At 50.6% G+C, this 13,943-nt stretch overlaps 1 long non-coding RNA gene across 2 annotated transcripts; it reads right to left on the minus strand.

The window, feature by feature from the left end:
• Positions 1-6,558: 6,558 nt before the first annotated feature.
• On the minus strand, positions 6,559-11,521 carry LOC130855717 (uncharacterized). 2 transcript variants are annotated; one of them, XR_009054362.1, is made up of 4 exons: positions 10,667-11,521; positions 10,330-10,429; positions 8,957-9,033; positions 6,559-6,803 (listed from the first exon to the last, which is right to left on the minus strand). It is a non-coding gene; the product is annotated as an uncharacterized LOC130855717 (long non-coding RNA). The 2 variants fall into 2 exon arrangements; XR_009054361.1 differs by having other exon boundaries at positions 10,330-11,521.
• Between the last annotated feature and the right edge of the window lie 2,422 nt (positions 11,522-13,943).

Raw genomic sequence — 13,943 nt, forward strand, 5'->3', positions numbered from 1 at the left:
GATCGCCTTTCCTTTTCTTGTTGGTCTGTTTCCCTTTGTTTCTGCATCCCCCTGCTACCCTGGTGACTAACTGCTGTGCCTGCTCCTTTGAGTTCAGGGAAAGCCTAGGAGACTAAAGCCTCGTGCTGCAGGCAAGGAACAGGGAACACGGAAGGACTTCTGTACCCAGAAAGGCCCCACAGGGTCCGGCTTCGTTTCAAGAGGGATGCCTGTCAGCTACCCCCACGCCGGGGACGTGTGGCGAGGCTGTTCTCTTTCCCAGCAGACCAGGCGGTTCCATCAGGCCTGATGGTGGTCTGTCAAGTCCAGAGCAAGGGAGAAATGCCAGGAGGCAGTCTAAGGTCCATCTTCTCTCCTTGATAATTGACACTTGGAAGGGCTACCTCCCCTCTAGTCTCACGTCTCCCACATTCCCACCGCTGTAATACCTCACCTGGTCCCCTTCTCCCTTTCAGGAAATGCACTGAGAATAAGTAGTAGAGGGGTGGTTTTGCTATCCTAGCTACGAGACCCAGGATCCTGTCGTCATAGAAGGAACTTCTGGCCCTCTAGCCAGCAGGTCTGGATACAGGTATTGAGTGTTTCATTTACTTGCTGCAAGACCTTGGGTCAGTTCCTTAATTCCTCTGAGCGTTTGGCATTACAACTTCAGAACGGGAATCTAGAAACTCGTCCTGCTTACTTCTCAGAGTTGTGACAAAGATCAGCCTCATTAGTGTTATTTGAAAGACCTTTGTATACTGTAAAAACTGAATGAGGGCCTTTATAATTAGGGAATTAAGGGTTGGATGGGCATACAAATACTCAAAAGAATTGATTTTTCAGAGAATTAACGCAAATCACTTTGGAGTTGAGAAATAGCTTCAAGGGATCTTTTTTTTAAGGGACCCTTGCTAAAGGGTCTACAAAGGAACACCGCTGGCATTTATGGGCTCCCCAAGGCTTACAGAGGGAGGTCTAAACGTAGACCCTATCCTCTCCTGGGTGGCAGAAGCTTTCCCAGAGCCAACACCTCTATAGGGAAGGCTACATGCACCTGTGTTGTTGCAATAATCTTCACTACAATCATTTACTGGGCTGGTACATGGCAGACACCAGTTAATGTTGGTTGAGTGAATTGATTCCAATATAAGGTAATGCCCATGCTAGTCCCACACTCTCCTGAGATCTGCAACATGTCAAGGCAGAAGTGATAGACATTACTGAGGATTAAATTAATCGGGGGGGAAAAGAAGTAATCAAACCTCTCCAATTATAGGATGCTACACACTGCATATATTTATCGTAGCTAAGGAGTATTATAGAAATGTGTTATACATAACAACAAAAAGAAGTAAGAACACAATTCAGTGTCATAAAACTTTACTAGTGACCGTTATTCATATAGGCCCCAAACCAGGCTGGGCATTGCTGTAGGCAGAAAGAAATCACCCATAGTTATCATTGAGGTGAAGCATTGAATGGTGCTTGACGGGTGTCAGGAAGGATTTAAGGAAGAGATGGCATTTGATGTGTCAGAGAAGGGGAACTGGGAGAATAAGCCAAGCAGGGAACCATGTGACAAGTGGAACTCTGGGCGTATCGTGATTAAGTCACAAGAGCTACCGCATTTGCTGTGTGGACACTGTGCTAAGTGTTCTCTGTACACTATCTTATTTGTTCCCCGTGATAACGCTACGGGGTAGGTACTTTTATTCCCATTGTACACATGAAGAAACTGGAGTCCAGGTGGTCATGAAGCGAGTTGACGGCAGGAATAGTATTCGGACATTGGCCTGACCGCCCCCCCCCCACCTCCCAGGTCCTTGCTCTCACGTCGTCCAGCGTGGGTGGCGTTAGCTGCTCGTGGAGCCACGCACTGGGAGGAAAGAAAGGACGGAGACAAGTCACGGAACATCTTGTTTATGGATTCGGAGGCGCTTTGTTGAACGCAGAGATGGAGGGGCATGGGGGTTTTACGGAAGGGGAGGAACACAACTAGAAATGTGCCCCGAAAGAGTGGATGTACGCACGTGTATAAGGGAGTCACTTTGCTGCACACCTGAAATGAACGCAGCATGGCAAATCAACGATATCCCGAGAAAAACATTTTTTTAAATGTGCATCAAGGTCACTCCTGCGGCCAGAGGGAGGGTGGACTAGAGATTAGTTAGGAGGCCGTGACCAGGATCCAAGCTTGGGGAGAGAGGATCACTGCTTGCCTTCAAGCTCTGCTAACCAGACAGTGTGGGCCCAGGGCCAGCAGCCTCCACATCACCTAGGGCTTGTCAGAGATGCAGGCTCTTGAGTCCCACCCAGACCTAAGGCATTAGAATTTACATTTTAATTTGATACCCAGCTAATTATTTTTTTAATTAATTAATTAATTAATTGGCTGCATTGGGTCTTCGTGGCTGCACATGGGCTTTCTCTAGTTGTGGTGAGCAGGGGCTACTCTTCATTGTGGTGCACGGGCTCCTCATTGCAGTGGCTTCTCTTGTTGCAGAGCATGGGCTCTAGGCACACGGGCTTCAGTAGTTGTGGCACATGGGTGCAACCGTTGTGGCACACGGGCTCTAGGGCGCAGGCTCAATAATTGTGACGCATGGGCTTCGTTGCTCCGTGGCGTGTGGGCTTTTCCTGGAGCAGGGATCGAACCTGTGTCCCCTGCCTTGGCAGGCAGATTCTTAACCACCGCGCCACCAGGGAAGTCCTGATACCCAGCTAATCCTAACGCACATGGATATTTGCCCAGCATTGCCACAAAGAACAGGAGTTCTCCCTGGGGCCGGGTGAGAGGTGGGGGGACCCTCTGCCTACAGGGGCACCTCTCTTTTGGATGGCAGACTCCTCTGAGCATCGGAGGAATGAGAAGGCCCCTTGCCCCAGAAAAAAGGGCCCGTGGTTAGCAACATTTCACCTGCACCTTCAGGGCCTTCACAGAGCCCTGAAGAGCACAAAGACCCCTGCCGGGTCTGTAAGGAATCCCCAAGTCTTAATCCATTAAATTGGGGAGGAGTGTCGAGGAGTTTACAGCTTAAAAACGTTCAAGTCTGACGCCACGGGCTGCCATTTTAGAGAACCCTTCAGAGCCTGGACAAGCCTTGGTCCCCGCGGCCAGAGCCAGGACTCTGTTCCCGTCCCCCTCCCCCCTGCATTGTTCTCCAAATCCCCTGTGATCTAAGCAGACGCCCTGGAGCGATGCACCAAGGCCCAGCCCCGCTGCCTTGAGCTGCCGGGGCCTGCCTGCCTGCCTGCCTGCTTTCCTTTAGTCCCAGAAAAGCCAGAACGAGCCTCGCTGTTGTTTCTTTTCTCAGGAGCCGTCACACTGCATCTCAGGAAAGGACTGCCGTGCTCTGGGGACCCTGTCTTATCGTGGGGGAGGCGAAGAGTGGGAGGAGAACGGTCTTTGACAAATTGGTCGAATTCGGACAATCCCGCGACTTTCCAGTACTTGCCCACCGCTGCTTCAGTAAGGCTATTGTTTCAGCTCCCAAATATTTAGCCAAGTAGGAGGCCGTGGCGGGTTGGGGAGGGTTGGGGAGCGGTCAGAGGTCTGAGAGCTTGATGATGTGGGGAAAGGACTTTTCTGGTGACCCTCTGGCATTTTGATGGAAATGGTGATACCAGGAGGCTCTGGCCCCATGACTTCTTTATCACTAACTGAGTTCTTTGGGGGTAAGGGGACACCTTGGGGTCACTGCCAGCATGCAGAGGGCAGGGGAGAGACTCTTTCCGAGGGGTGGGTTCTGGAGGCTCTGAGCATTTGAGCCTCATTTGCTTCCGCAATCCCCTGCGTCATGGCTGGACAGGCCGCCTTGCTGACGCCTCTGGAGAGATAGGGAAATATTCATTTACTTCTCACAACGAGCACTGCTCAGAAAAACAAAACCAGGCACAGGGCGTCAGGGGGCAAAGGTGACTTGAGATGTCAGAGCTAACGTTTTCACACAAAAAATTCAAGGCACAATCACGCGTTTGCCCTTAGACAGCTTTTCAAAAACTCCTGCGTCTCCAGGGAGCGCGTTCCCGCTGACCTCAGCCAGGCTTGCTCAGGCTGACATCATGGGACATTTGGGAGATGAGGCCAGCAGCGCCGGCAGCACGTGAGCGCGTGCGTTATCGACGGGGAACACTTTTCCCCTGCGCTCATGCGGTCATCTGTCTGATATGCCTGTGGGTGGAGGTGGGCGGAGGGGAAGGGTGTGTCCAGTCCCCGGCGACAGAAAAGAGCCATGAGGTCATCGGAGCCCAAGGCTTTCCTCGCTCACCAGTGGCAGCAATTGTCTCCCCGGCTCGCCTTCCCAGGGGTGCACCTCCGCGCCCGCGGAGGGTTCTGATACTGGGATTCCTGCTTTGGACATACGTTTTCTTCCATCTGAAAATATGCCCTGGGCAAGCCACTTGAGCTTTCATTTTGAGACCTGCACAGAGGACAGCCCCCTCCGGTCTGAGCCTCCCTGAGAAGCCCCGCTGCCTTGCATAAGCCCCTGCTTCCGCGCCACGCTGTGGGCAGCCCTCCACCCGCTACGCCCCCACCCTCCCCACGGGCCTCTTCCATGGCATCGCCCTGGGGTTTGGGATTTCTCCCCACGGCTCCACCCCCAGACCTCCCGAATCAACAAGACTCGAGAATCTCTGATGGGCAGACCCCGGGGATCCTGCTGCCCTGAGTCTGGGAATCATTGAGTCAGCTGATCTCTAGGGACGGATTTAGCTCTGGTATTGCCGGGTCAGAATGTTCTGAGGCATGGCAGCCTCCAGGGAGGAAGCCCACAGCCTCCCTTTGGTACAGCTGAATTTTCCTAACCATTAGGTCTCCATCTTCTTACTTGAGTGATTCTTACCCTGGCAGCATATTGTTGACAGAATCACGCATGGGGTTTTTTAAAAACTACATATCGTATGATTTCCAAGCAGAGATTAGACCTGTGGAGTTTCTCCTCTCCTCTAACAAGCAAAAAGGGCACTTTAGAATCCCTGGCAGTGGTCCCACCAGAAGGGTATGTGTTGACACCTGCTCATCTCTTGGGGCATCTCCCTAATGAGGGCCAATCGCTTGGTGCCGCAGAGGACAGACAGCCCTCCCAACAAAGAGGGGCGGGGGGACCCCACGACTTACCCTAACTTCCTTCAGAAGAGTAGCCTGGGGAAAGGGATGTGTTCAGATGCTTTAGGCTCCAAGGTGGTCACAGAAACCTCAGACACCAGGGTCGATCTTTGCGGGGAAGAAGGTGGGCGGCTCTGCCAGCTGCTGGGGCTGGCACTGGGCCTGACTCAGCACTGCAGGGCCAGCTGGTGTCCTGGGAGGAGGCTGTGTAGGTGAACTGCTATATCAGGAGCCCACGTCTCCCCTGGCCACGGTTAGCAAAGGGAGAGGCAATGGTCCCCTCTTGGAGGGCCACAGCTGGGCCTGAAAGGCTGCTGGGAGCACCGGCGGGCACCAGCTGAGGAGGGGGTGGGACCAATGTCCAACAGTGACACCACGAGGCAGCCAGAGGTCACAGCAGAAGCCAGGATACCTGCTAATATTTCTTTGGTGTGGTTTGGCGCCGATCTAAGTGCCAAGCCCTTATTCATTTATTTAATAACAGTTTTGTGAGGGAGTTATTATTACCCCTTTCGTACTGAAAAGGAAATTGAGGCACGTAGGTCATATGGAGAGCAGCTGGCAGATGGAAGCAGGCAGCCTGGCTCCAGAGCCCACACCCCCACTGGCAGGCAGGCCTGGCTGCCTGCATAACATTAGCCACTGTTTCCTGAGGGCTCACCACGTGCCTTCCTGTCCTCTGAGTTCACCACTAACTTATGAGGTGGGAACTGTTCTTATTCCCATTTCACAGGTGAGGAAAGTGAGGCTCAGAGAAGATCAGTAGTGGACTGCTCACCATCCATTCTCTCCCCTATGGGAACGGAGGCCAGACTAATCCCACCTAACCCCACCACAGCTCCTCCGCTTTTTGGAACTTCTAAGCCTTTAGGGTTCCTAGAAAACTGCAGCTAGGTAGGAATCTTGACTAGGGGATACTGGGCTTCCTGCCATAAAACATGTGCAGTCTTTAGCGAGGAAGTGGAAAAACAAAAGTGGGACAATATTGCTACCTCCAATTTCATGAAAACAGATCACACCAATTTCAGGGGTCCGGACCCAGATTTACTTTTTTTAATTTATTACTTATTTTTGGCTGCCTTGGGTCTTCGTTGCTGCGGACGGGCTTCCTCTAGTTGCAGCAAGCAGGAGCTACTCTTTGTTGTGGTTCCCGGGCTTCTCATCGCAGAGGCTTCTCTTGTTGCGGAGCATGGGCTCTAGGCACGAGGGCTTCAGTAGTTGTGGCATGCAGGCTCAGTAGTTGTGGTGCAGGGCTTAGTTACTGCACAGCATGTGGGATCTTCCCGGGCCAGGGATCGAACCCGTGTTCCCCGCATTGGCAGGCAGATCTTAACCACCGCCTGTCAATGGAGCCACCAGGGAAGTCCCCAGATTTACTGAACGAGAGTTCATGAAGGGTGGGGCCAGGAAATGTGAATTTAAAACAAAACGAAAAACAAACCTCAGGTGATGCTGGTGCACAGTCTGGGTTGAGAATTACTGCCTTTATTTCATAGTAATATTTCACAGCCCCCAATGACCAGACAGCAGTGTTTCCAGGAACTGTTTCTAGTTTCCAAATCCTCCTGCATAGAAGGAAGCTGCCTGTGGGAGCTGACCAGAGGGAAGGAGCTGGCTAAGGACCGCAGCAGAGCAGCCAGCCTGCAGGGCGCAAGATCCACATCCACACGCTTTGTTCACGCCCTCCGCTTGCCTTCTCTCCTTGGGAAGTGATCTGTTGAGAGACAGGTTCAAGCGTCTTACTCTCCCCCTGTCCAGCCTGCCTTCCCGGCCTCACTGCCACAAAGGCTTGTGCCCTGTGAGCCCCAGCCCAACCCGCCCTCAGAGCCCTGCCTGCCTCTTCCCGCCTCACGCCAGGCAAGACACACGGGCAGGACTGCGTATTTTTAACATGCGCCCCAGCCCAGCAGGGTGTCTGAGATATGGGACCCTCTCAGAAAGTGCCAGCTGACCGAGCATAAGGGAAAGGAAGAAGAGAAGGGTAAAGATGGAGGGCTGGGGAAGCCAGAAAGGGCAAGGTGCTGAGCAGGGACAGAGGATGGCCAATGCCGTCGGAGTCAGCGCTGACCCCTGAGCATTTGTGACCTCTGCCCTGACCCGCAGGACATGCCAGTCCAGGCGCTCTCCTGGTCACCCAGGAACTGTGGGCAGAGGACTGAGGGAGGGGGGAGAACGTTTATGGTTTCACCAGCAATCGTTTTGCATCTGTATTGATGCTTCTAGCAACCGGATAAGTAGGGTAGGTGTTAATAATCTCATTTTACATCTGAGAAAACCAAGGGTCAGAACGCTAAGGAACATGTCCAAGGTCACATGACCAGTAAGCAGAGGATAGCTTAATGCAAATTCATTGCTGGACAAAAAGAGCTCCGATTCTTAAGGTTGGAAGAGCCCTGGAATATCATCTGATCCATCTCTGGTCAGTGGTGCATCTTTCCAAAACATCTTAAAGGAGGGGTGATGGAGCTGTGTGGGATGATTTCAGTACCAGGGAACTCCCAGCCACCACTGCAGCTGGGACAGGGCCAAAGGAAAGTTCTGCTTTGCACGGCGTTGAACTCCTTCTCTGTAGCATATAACCACTAGCTCAATCCTCTCCTGAAGGCAAGCTAAAGGCATTGCTCCCTTTGCACTCTGTCAGCTCTGCCCTACCGCCCCTGAGATGCCAAGGCCAAAATCCTGGACTGAGTCGAGGCCCAGGTTCCCCTCCCTTGCGGCACTCTGGCTGAGGGCCACCCGTCCCCCGCTCGCTCAGCTGGGACACTCACTCACTCACTCAGGACGGTGTGGGGGTGAGTCATGGCTCGCCTATGGGGATTTTTTCCCAGTTAACGTAAATCAAAGGGGGTAACGTTCTCTGCCACTCTCTGCCTGTTCAGCAGAAACTAGAGCATCTCAAAGCATCTCCATCCTGCCTCCTCAGAAGTGTGAAAGGTTTTACTCATACAACCTCATAATAAAAATGTACTCAGGGCCTAAAAGACATCCAGGTGAGCTGGGCCTGAAGAGGGGGAAAGCTACAAAATGAATTGCTTCCTGCCTAGGAAGTCCTGATAATAACTGATATCTCGATGGCCTTTGGGAGTTGAAAAATTCTTTCGTGGTTTGTTTTCAGTTTCTGCAACCCATCAGTAAGGCAGGTAGGAGAGAAGCAGACATTTCTTTTGTGAACAAGCGTAACAGAATCAGTCTCGGAGCTGGCGAGCGGTGGGATTAGGACTTGCCCCCAGGCCTTCTGGGTCTGAGGTCACGGACTTTGCCCCCTGTGTGGCGGGCCAGAGTGAGCCCTCGAGAGACCCCCCAGGTGCCGGACAGCACCAGGCACCCACGTGCCGCGCGTCGGGCCGGTGCTGGCTGCTCCCGCTGGTGGCAGCATTCCTGGTCTGGCGCTTTACTGCACACTATCTTATCTCAATAGGAAAAGGCAATTCAGGGAAGAATTTCCTCATCACGGTGCCCCCGGCTTTGCACTGTCCAGCTCCGCAGCCCGGGCGCATCCTCTGGCTCTGGCCATTACTCACGTCCACGCAGGCGCCTCATCAGGAATGTCTGAGATACAGGGCCTGTTTTTTCCCTCAGGACCAGACAAACAGGAATCTGCCCACCCTTCGTGGCCTGACATCATCCCACAGTTAGCCGGCTCCGAAGCCAGCTGCACGGGGAAGCCGCTCTACCTCGTAACCCAGCTGTTTCCTCCGCAAAGCCCTAGGACTGCAGGGTCCCCTGCCGGCAAGGACGATGGAGAGCTGCCTCTCGGTGAAGCCGACAGTGACAGCGTTCACTCCTGTAACTCCTCCCTCAAATTTTACTCTGAAAAACTTCAAACCTACAGAAAAGTTGCAACAAGAATACAATGGACACGCTTACGCTATTCACGTGGATGCATCAGTTGATCCTATTTTGTCACTTTCGTTTTATCTCTTTCTCTGCATAGACACATATACCTGAAAAATATATGCTTTTTTTTTGTCTGACCGTTTCATAGTTGCCAAATCACGATGCTTCTCTCCTAAAGAGCTGGCACGTCTATCCTAAGAATAGGCCGTTCTCCTCTACAAACATGTTATCATCATTCTCAAGAAAGTGAAATCATAATGTTAACTAATATAACGTGCATATCCCAATGTCCTCCATCGTCCCAATAATCCCATGTAGCTTCCCACGTACCTCCCCCGCCGGCCGACACTAGTCCTGTAACTTCTGGGGACAGCATACTTTCCCAGTCCTGGAGGGGGTCGTGCTGACTTGCAGGCGCTTTGCACGTGCTCATCTCGACTGCACAACCGTGGTGAACTTCATGTAAAACATCATTTGCTGTATGACCCTTTGTCTTGAAAATGCATATGACTATGCCCTCCACTTCTAACAGCAGGAGCAGTTCTCAGAGCTCTCTGAGAGTCTGTTTCCTGGGTTATAATCCTCAGTTTGGCTCAAATAAAATTCCCCTTTTCTTTCTGCTTAGCTTGATTATCAATTGAATTTTCATCGATGGGTGGGACTTTGAGAGTCTGTGATTATCCTATTCCCAATAACCTTTCTCCTGTTTTTAGCAACTACTGAGGTCCTTGCCTGTCAATTATTATGGTGGGTTACATTGTTTTTAACCTAAAAAAGAAATACTCTTTATGGAAAAGGTATAAAATAAGGAGAAGAACAACAGAAATATAACTTCCACATACACACAGAAAGCACGATAAAAATACATGCACAATACACAGTATAGTTACTTATAAATTTCCCCTCTTCTACTATTTCTGTGAATGTTATCTGGAGGAGCATTTATGTATTTATAACTTGCTTCAGTTCATTTTGTCTGATTATATAATAGACATATACGGGTACTAACTGAAAAAAGTTTATAATATTCTGTAACAACCTACATGGGAAAAGAATCTGAAAAGGAATATGAATATATATTATCTATAAACGGATTCACTTTGCTGTACATCTGAAATGAACAACATTGTAAATCAACTGTACTCCAATAAAAATTTTTTAAAGTTTATGAAGCACCAAGTGTTAAAAAGCATAACATTCATGAACATAGGTGACAGAGTTACTTCTATATTCTTTTCATAGGCCTCTTTTCTTATTCATACTAAGAACTTTAAAAAAAATTTTTGTCCTTTTAATTCTTCTGCCTTGCTTTTAAGTAGCAACTAGGCAGTCATATTTTCTCAGGCGCTTCCTCCTGCCTATTTTCCCTGGTTTGGGAGTGATGCTATCTGGCCTCCACTTACCTTTCTTTGGTCTTGGGGGACGTGATTGGCAGTGAGCTGGAACTACAGCAGCTGCTTGAGCCAAGGGGTATCTCTTGGAACCAAAGGTTTACGCTGCAAACTTGAAAGGGAATTTGGGGGAAATATTCTTTAATTGGGGGATGTAGTCAACTGCTTCCACAGTCAGAAACCACTATGTTCTACAACATAATTCCCTTACGACGTCTGGAAAGTCTCATAATAAGACTCATCTGATACTGTCAGAGCACAATGTTTTGAAAATAATTGCTAAAAGTGGCATGCAGTCTCTTGGTTCTACTTTTGTTACGTGGCATTGTCTTCTGCAGATTTTTCTTACCATGTCAGAATTGGGAATTCATGCTGTGAGAACGAGCAAGCCACTCAGGCGCTGAAGTGGATGATTTCAAGGTAACTCAGGTCTGTTCCTCAGTCTATGGGTCTGTGATCTTTTAGGTTTAATGTCAAAATAGCATTTCTTCATGAAACTGTAATGTTTAATCTTTCCCAACAAGTGGAGTTTGGGGGCCTTATCACTTTTCCCCCCTATTGCAAATAGTTTTATGAGAACATCTCACACAAATAGATCCACTTTATAAGTAATTTCCTTAGGGCAGTGTTCTCAAAGACTCACGTGAAGAGCTTGTTAAAGATTCCCAGACCCTGCCCAGATGCAGGAAATCACTGGGGTAAAGACGAAGAGCCTATATCGGAACAGACATCACACACATCAGAGCTTCAGGACCCACATATTCCAAAAGGCAACTGCTGGTCAGAAGGAAAGGCTTATGGGATAGCTTGTCTCACACGTGGTCAGGCTGCCCTTGGGAAAGACTGTGGTGGTTGCAGTGTATGAGAGCCCTTGCTCCAGCTGTGGGTTTAGACAATTTCTCAGACTTGCATTGGAGACGCCCCAAGTACTAGGACACCTGCAGGAAAGATAAAAGGATGAAGGTCAAGGTCAAGTTCCGAGCAGAGGCATGAGACTTGCCAGGTTGCCCTGAAAGCAGATTTGAGTTGGTGCGGTCTGGACTCAGAAGCTGGACACCAGCTCAGGAATAACCGCGTGGAGAAGGGCCCTCGCACGGATTGCACAGCAACCGCAGGATGTGAAGACAGTTTTGACAAACAGTTCTCGATACTCTGCTGGCCTTGTCCTAGCTGCGCTGTCTCATTAGCCTGTACTTAATGGAAGTTGAAGGTAATCTACCTGAAACAAACAAACCAAAAAATGGTATAATCTTAGAACCTTACAGCTAGAAAGCATGTTTGATATCAAACCTAAAGGAGAAAACTGCTAGGGATCTCCCTGGTGGCGCAGTGGTTAAGAATCCGCCTGCCCATGCAGGGGACATTGGTTTGATCCCTGGTCCGGGAAGATCCCACATGCCAGGGAGCAACTAAGCCCCTGCGCCACAACTACTGAGTCTGCACGCTAGAGCCCGCGAGCCACAACTACTAAAGCCCGGCGCCTAGAGCCCCTGCTCCACAAGAGAAACCACCGCACTGAGAAGCCCGTGCACGAAGAGTAGCCCCCGCTCGACACAACTAGAGAAAGCCCGTGTGCAGAAACGAAGACCCAACACAGCGTTCCACACGCCCCCTCCCCCCCCAAAAGAATCTGCCTGCCAATGCAAGGGAAACAGGTTTGATCCCTGGTCCAGAAAGATGCCACATGCCCCGGAGCAACAAAGCCTGTGCGCCACAACTACTGCATCGGCGCTGCACAGCAAGAGAAGCCACGGCAGGAAGCAGCAGCACGAAGAGCAGCGCCTGCTGAAAGTCCCAGCGTAGCACCAAAGGCCCGGCACAGCCAAAACATATCAGCTTAAGAAAAAGAAAGAAAAGAACACTGCTAGAACAAACAAAACAGTTTAAAAACTGATGGCCTCCAGAAAAAAAAAAAGTGGATGCGTGAGAAGCAGGACCTTCGGGGGCGGAAGGAAGGAGGAGGAGGGCACTAATGTTTTCCTTCATAAGCCTTAGCCTTTTGTTACAATCTGATTCTCTTTTTTAAAAGACTGTGTACCTGCCCTATATTTCAAAACATATTAAACATGTTTAAAAACAAAGAAGAGGAGGCGTCCCAGGACACCATGAAACGGGCTCAAACACTTTGAGAACCGCAATCCTGTCATTCCCTTACAAAACCAGAGGCGTGAGACGCACGGCAGGAGCCGCCCCCCGCAGCTCCCCGAAGCCCCGGGCACGGAGGCGGCGGCACAGGCACCCGGCGCGGCGTGGGGCTCGGGGGGCCGCGCCCGGCCTCTCCTCCTGGGAGTCCCGGGCGGGGGCTGGACGGGGCCGCGGGACGCCGGGCTTCGGCAGCTTCTGCCGGGCAGAGGGAGCAGGTAGGAGCCGGGATGCTCTTCCGACGGCGCCAGCGGGGGCCTCCTCTACTGCCCGCCAGGCTGGCGGTGGAGGAGCCCGGGGGAGGGGGAGGGAGGCGCGCGCCCCCGACTCCCGCTAGGGGCTCAGCCCTCCTGCAGCCACAGCTGCGGGAAGCAGGGAGCCAGGCCCTCGGCCGCCAGCACCTGCCGCGGGTGCGGCGTTTCCAGTGCAGTCGGGAGGCGGTGCTGAGTTCTCCCCGGCAGGTAAGCGGAGACCCTAGACGTTAAGGCGCTATTCAAGGAAGGGTCCTGTCCAAAAGCAGCGGCGTTGGATGCCTTGTTTGGCTTTCAGAGTTGGGTAAAGAAAAAGCAAATCAGATTTGCTCTAAGTCACTTGATTTAGCAGCATTCCTTGAGCGCTAAGATTGTCTCTCTCACTTGATGATGACCTTTGGGATAATGGCAGACAGGCGCGCGTAAACTCCTTGAAGAGATGTTCCTCGCCATCACAGCACAGCCTGGGTTTGTTCAAGGCAGAGCCTCTTCTGCCAAAATATGACTTGAACATCAGGGAAAACAATGAAAAGTGGAAGAGAGTAGAGCGATACCCTCATGGTTGGAAATGTGGAGGGGATGATCAAGAAGGGATAGAAAAAGCGGAAAGAATCTTGGAAATGCGGCGAAATTAGTCTTGAAACACGGAGACACTGCTCTTCTTTTTCTTAATGATTGATACAGAATTCTTTTTCTGTCTCTGTGGAAGATATTATTCACATATCGTATTTTAAATTTTTCAGTGCTGGAAGGAAACTGCAAAAATTTTAAATGTCAAATGCTGTGATCTCTTCTTGTTAGAGCAAAGCCTGGGTTCTTCATAAAAGGGGAATTTTATCTTAAATGGATAGTAAAATCCAAACAGAGAGAAGTGTGCAGTATATGATGAAACCTATTTTTAAAGTGTATCTGAAATCTCTTGATATTTCTCTTTCTTGAGAGTTTTATGAAGATGGCACTCTAATGCAGGAAACAGAAACTCACTGGCATATTCATAAAAGGGAACAAAAAGGAAAGAAATCTGTCCTTTCATTTTACAGATGAGGAAACTGTGGCCAGAAAGGGAAATGACTTGGCGGGGATCACACCAAATGAGACCTAGGAGTGGAGCCCAGCCATGCTTCTTGGCCCAGTGCCTCTCCCTGCTCTGGAGGAGCTCAGCCTCCACTGTGACCGTCACATGTGAGAGTGGCATCAGAGGACTGCTCATAAATCTCTTCATCATACTGAAGC

The sequence above is a fragment of the Hippopotamus amphibius genome, chromosome 6 (genome assembly GCF_030028045.1).
Source record: "Hippopotamus amphibius kiboko isolate mHipAmp2 chromosome 6, mHipAmp2.hap2, whole genome shotgun sequence".
NCBI classification, from domain to species: domain Eukaryota; kingdom Metazoa; phylum Chordata; class Mammalia; order Artiodactyla; family Hippopotamidae; genus Hippopotamus; species Hippopotamus amphibius.